The sequence below is a fragment of the Mytilus edulis genome, chromosome 7 (genome assembly GCF_963676685.1).
Source record: "Mytilus edulis chromosome 7, xbMytEdul2.2, whole genome shotgun sequence".
NCBI lineage: Eukaryota > Metazoa > Mollusca > Bivalvia > Mytilida > Mytilidae > Mytilus > Mytilus edulis.
The window spans coordinates 11,277,951-11,284,684 of NC_092350.1; the positions used below are offsets into that span (position 1 = coordinate 11,277,951).

Genomic DNA, 6,734 nt, shown 5'->3' on the forward strand with positions numbered 1-6,734 from the left:
TCCGGGTTTTTTTGGTCATTTTTGTTTTAAACATTTCGATTTAAATACTCCAGTTCTTCTCTTTTAATTTTAGTTTTCGAAGTATTGTAAAATGTGTTTGTCGGTTGTCTTTGAGTCATTATATCTAATTATTTTTGACATTATGGAATTTATTTATAAAATGTACCGCAATGTCAATACCAAGCAATGGTTCTTTTGGATTATCAAACTACGAACTCTGCAAACGAATTTTTAAAATACATTACATGTTTTGGTATTTCTGTTTTCAACATTTGACTGTTTCGGAAATATGCAAAATATTCGTTGACATTTTCTTTCGACCCCATTGCTGAATATCACAAAATCAAGATATAAATATCTCTATTCTGAATATGCTATTCATCAAATGACAAATTGTAACAAGTCAAGTTGTGATGAAACTACCACAAAAATAATATTTGCAGGTATAAATAAATATATACGGAAAGCTGTATTGATAATAAAATTTATTATGATGCCTTTTACTCGTATAAACATAATAAATAATCATATAAACATGATAAATGAAATAAACACAATAATTATACGTATACTTCAACTGTTTATAAGGAAAACACTAGCTGCTCGAAGTAGAAATAAAGATAAAATAAATAAGAGAAATCCAACAAAATTAAAGTTCATAAAGAAAATATCTTTGATAAATATCGATTCAATAAATCACATAAGTCTAAAATCACTTTTTCTGTTGATTTTTATAGTTAATAGCTATAAACTCTCCATGATAAATGCTTGCTCTATAACAAATTATCCATCAGTTTTAATTCACATATATGAATTCATACTTCGTCCTTTTCCATTTCACATTAAAAAGATTTGGATATCTTATTCAATCCATACATTAGGAATACTTCAAACGTCAATTTTAATCCACATGATAAAATCCATCTGTCCATCCTTTGCAAGTCCCATATTATCAGCAAATATGTTCCTCCATAGAAATACACAAGTACTGATTTTGCTAAATATAATCATTCTGATTGCTTCTAAACTGATTGTAAATTCCCACACCATGTACATGGTCCAACAATTTCATACTTCTGCCAAAACATCAGACCTAAAAATAAATAACCATGAAATTAAAACACATGATATGAATAAAATGTATCTGTTTTTTCAGTGTATATATAACATGTGTATAGTCTCAAAATATGTTGAAGTAGCAACAGAAAAATCTAAAGTATATATTGAACAAGTAAATAAAATTATATGTTCAACTACATGCATGCATGCTTATATTTATTTGTGTTATGTTTTATGTACATTTATGTACACTGTCAAGTTTGTGTTTACATTTTATTTATTATATGCACTTATCTCACACATAACTGTGTACCATTGTTTTTATAGTAATCATAAAATCAAACAACTAATGAAAATATGCTGTAAATATGAGATGAAACAAGTACATGTATATCTTCTTTTTGCATTTATGTCAACAAAACATTTAAACTCAAAATTTAACAATGGGTGAAAATCTACATATTATATCACTAAACTGTCAAGGTTTAGGCCAAAAACAGAAAAGAGAAAGATTACAATTATGGACAAAAAATCAAAAATGTAACATTCTTTTCATGCAAGAGTCACATTTTATAGAAAAAAATGAAAAAACAATAAATAATGAGTTTGATGGCAAAATGTTTCATAGCTATGGTAACACACAATCAAAAGGGGTATCAATCTATGTGAAAAATAATTTAAAATGTAAGACAATAAATGAGATAAAAGATACTGAAGGCAGAATAATTTTGATAAACATAGAAATAAATGAAAACATCTTTACTTTAATTAATGTATATGCTCTAAATCAACACAAAAACAGAAACAAATTTTTCAAAAAGGTTCAAAATATAATTGAAAACAATCGCTTGGGTATTCTTATACTTGGAGGTGACATGAACGAAACCCTATCAATTAATGATAAAAAAACTAATAATATCTCACGAAACTACAAACCAGTGAATAGTTTAAAAAAATTAATAAAAAAAAATAATTTAACAGATATATGGAGAGAACTTCATCCAAGTACAAGTCAATTCACATGGAGAAGAAAAAATGATACAAAAATAGCCAGTAGAATTGACTTCTTTTTAATAAGTCCCGATATAAGACCGCATGTTATGAAAGCAGATATTCGACCTGCAATGATCTCATATACTGATCACCAAGCCATTTCTTTACAAGTAAGACAAAATTCGGAAGAAAGAGGCAGGGGATTCTTTAAAATAAATAATAGTATACTTAAAGAGCAAAATTATATTGATCTCATAAATAAATTAATCGAAAACTATAAAAAACAAATACTCACCAAAAATTTGAAAACACTGTGGGATATGTTTAAGTCAGAGGTAAGAACCGCAACTCTTACTTACTGCAAACAAAGGTCATCTGAAAATAAAAATGATATAAAAAATTTAGAAATAAAATTAAGAAAATTAAATGAAAAAACAAATGTAAGCCCAACCATTGAAAAAGAAATTAAAACCATTGAAGAAAAACTTGAAAACTTATATTTAAATAAAGTTAAAGGTGCACAAATAAGATCCCGAGTACAATGGTTAGAAGAAGGAGAGAAAAACACTAAATTCTTCCTGGGCCTTGAAAAATCAAGACAAACCAAAAAGAGTATCACAGCGCTTAAAAATAAAGATGGTAAAATAGTTACAGAACACTCAGAAATTCTTAACATAGAAAGATCATACTATGAAAATCTATATAAAAGCACTTCTCCCAATTTAAAAGATATAAAAAATTATATAAATGAAACCAACATTGTTCACAAACTATCTGAAATAGAGAGTGAATCCTTGGGGGGCCCCTTAACAGTAGAAGAATGCACTAAGGCAATATTTAAAATGAAATTAAATAAATCTCCAGGAATAGATGGGCTAAGTGTAGAATTTTATCGCACTTTCTGGAGTAATTTAAAAGAATTTACTGTTGAAGTTTTTAACAAATGCTATGAAGAAGGAGAACTAACAACCATACAAAAAATAGGTATAATATCCTTAATTTACAAAAAAAAAGATCCTTTGTCACTGGATAACTATAGACCAATTACACTATTAAATGTAGATACTAAACTCATTGCATATGCAATAGCTCAACGTTTAAAGCCAATACTGTTAAAAATAATTCATGGCGATCAAAATGGTTATATCAAAAATAGATATATTGGTTTTAATATACGCCAAATCCAAGACATTATAGATTATGCTGAAACCTTTCATATTGATGGTGCATTACTTTTTATTGTTTTTTCAAAAGCTTTTGATTCATTAGAATGGGACTTTATGTATGAAGCCCTTATAAAATTTGGTCTCCCAAACTCATTTATTAAATGGGTTAAAACATTATATAAAAATATTAAAGGCTGTATGCTAAATAATGGTTGGATTTCAGAAACCTATAATGTATCTCGCGGGATACGACAAGGGTGTCCATGCAGTTCTCTAATTTTCACAATAGCAGTAGAAATTCTCGCATGTAGAATAAGACAAGATACTGGTATTAAGGGATTTCAAATTAAACTAGACTCTAAAACACATAGTCTGAAAATTTCACAACTAGCAGATGATACTACTCTCTTTTTAAAATGTAAGCAGGAAATAAGCTATGCTTTAAACTTGATTGAAATATTTGGAACACTATCAGGTCTTAAACTTAACCGATCTAAAACAGAGGGCATATGGTTAGGCCAATTGAAAAGCTGCAAAGATAAATATGAAAATATAAACTGGAATACAGAACCTATTAAAAGTCTAGGGGTATATTTTGGACTTAACAAAGATGAATGTGACAGATTAAATACAGAAAAGATTTTAAGAAAGTCTCAAGATGCAATCAATAGCTGGAACAGAAGAAATCTTACAATGATAGGTAGAATAACAGTAATTAAATCTCTTATCCTACCAAATTTAACTTTCTTGGCATCTGTTACAACTATATCCAAAATTTTTTGAATGAATTCAAAAAACTGATTTACAACTTCATTTGGGGCAATAAAAAAGAAAAAGTTAAACGGATATATTTATGTAAAGATTATTTGGAAGGAGGCCTAAAAATGATTAATATTGACAATTTCCTATCAGCTATACAATTATCCTGGGTCAAACGATTAACATCCACACACTTTGCAAACTGGAAAGTTATTCCCCTCTTCTTTTTTAATATATTTGGAGAAAACTTTTCCTTATTCAACATGAATCCAGGTAACATAAAAGCATTCCCAAACCTTAGTAAAACACTTCCCCTTTTTTACTTAGAAATAATTAAAAGTTGGTTTAAAATAAAAAATATCTCAAACAAAACCAACGATACAACTTTTATTAATATAAGACAACAATATATCTGGGGCAATAAGCATATAAAATTTCAAAACAAATGCTTAATATTTTCAAATTGGATAACAAATGGGATACTATTTATTAATGATATAATCGACAAAGAAGGAAATATCTCACAAAAAATTGTACTAGATAAACTGACAATTAAATCAAATTGGATATCAGAACTATCAAGAATCAAAAATGCAATACCAAAAAAATGGCAAATAGAAATGAAATCAGATAAATCGTGCCATACTCAAGTTAAAACAGATAAAAAACTATACTTATAAACACAAAACAACACAAAATTGATCTGCATTGAAAACCTCCCATCAAAAGAAATATATAAAAGCATCAATTCAAGTAATGTAGAGGAAGAAACACCAATTGGCTTTCTAAAATGGAAAACACAATTTAAATTAGAATCGTCAAGCTATCTATATAAAATGCTTAACTTCATATTCTACAGTTTACAAGTTAACAAATTAAAAATATTCCGGTGGAAGCTACTTCACTATATCCTTCCTTGTAAACAGCTATTGTACATCTGGCAACTGAAAAGCGATGACCAGTGCCATATTTGCAACCAATTAGAAAACTATGAACACTTTTTCATCACATGCCAATACTTTCAAATGTTTTGGAAAAAGGTCAAATTACTACTTGACAAAATAAAAATGGGGACACATATAATCACTTTCAAAAATCTAATACTTGGGTATAAAATATATGATAAAAACTACTGTGACATCAATCTATTTCTGACTGTATTAATGTTCTCTATTCATAAATCTACATATGCATCAGAATATAAACAAAAAAATGTTGATGTCTACAGAATTTTTAAGCTAGAATTTCAACAATACTTTGATAGTATGAAAGTTCTTGATAAAAAATCAAGTAGGTTTTTGAGTGATGTTTATAAAAATATATAATAACCATGTTTATATCATAAATGTATTTATATTTAATATCATTATACATATCATGGATGACTCATAGGAAATGTAAACAAGTTTCATGTGAATGTTTACATATGACAAATGATCAATGTTTACCTGTACAAAAAGTCAGCATGCTTAGTGAACATTAACACTGTACTATCTAATGTCAGACAAGAAATTCCTTGACATTATAGAATAAATCATGATGCTTTCTATAAAATTATGATAAATAAAACAATTGGAAATATTTCAAAAACTCACCATTAGAGACACTTAAATTAGATGAGAACCTCCTGCTCATCATCAAATTTATACACGTGGCATTCTTTAATCATCCGATCATCTCAACTTTCACGTGAACTTGTTTAGATCAAGGTTAAGGTCAACGATTAACTTCTTTCTTTCTTGTATGAGCTTCCTATCTAAGGAACACCCCTACTAGGTAATCAGGAGTATTTACAGGAGAAATGCAAACTTATAAACAATATCAGACAATAGATAGTACAAATTCCGTAATTACGTAATATGAGGAAACTGTAAAAAAAACAAATTGTCAAAATCAATGTAATTATATATTATTACTGTATAACTAATCATATTGGATATATAACAATTTTACTGTATAATCTCCCTGGTTAAACAGTAACTAATTTACAGGGATACCCGACTGAATGCTGTGAGTCGAGTAAGTTGTAAACAGCAGAAAATTATGCAATAAAGGATCTATTTTATTAAAAAAAAAAAAAGTAAAAAAAAAAAAAAAAAAAAAAGACATTTTCTTTCAAACAGTATTTGTTTTAATAAATGGAAGGTAGTTTACCTACATTCACATGATTAAGTAATATTTATTTGTTTTAAATGGCAAAGTATGTCGAAATTGTTTTGACATTCTTAGTTTAAATTGTACGAAAACTAAGATTGGAAATCATTATGTAAAATTGAGCAAACATAATATATATATGATTGTCTAGTTATTTGCGTGTCGCTTCTGGTTTTACAGTTTAATGTCAGGTAAAACATTTATTTGATAGTAAAATAACTAAAAATACCGAACTTCGATGAAAATTCAGAACGGAAAGTCCGTTATCAAATGGCAAAACTAACACACATCAAACAAATGGATAACAACTGTCTTACTCCCGACTTGGTACAGGCATTTACTCACGTATAAATTGGTGATTAAATAAAGAATGATGCTGGTTACATTAAAAATCAGGCATACTTATGTTGTGATTAGAATGTGTCAAATTGTATGATTAAGTTCTTAAACTGCCTAAGTTATATATACATTTGTCGCTTCAGTATATTTACGTATGTATTGTTGAGAATAATGAGATACAATGTGAACGCATCGCACTATAAAACACAAGACACATATATTTGGATAGACATAGCGTACTGTATATCTGAGGTTCTATTTTAT

General features: G+C 27.9%; 1 long non-coding RNA gene across 1 annotated transcript; it reads right to left on the reverse strand.

Annotated features, from left to right (window-relative positions):
- Positions 1–408: 408 nt before the first annotated feature.
- Positions 409–5,849, reverse strand: LOC139529929 (uncharacterized). Its single transcript, XR_011665919.1, has 3 exons — positions 5,573–5,849; positions 2,348–2,427; positions 409–1,093 (listed from the first exon to the last, which is right to left on the reverse strand). It is a non-coding gene; the product is annotated as an uncharacterized lncRNA (long non-coding RNA).
- Positions 5,850–6,734: the final 885 nt, after the last annotated feature.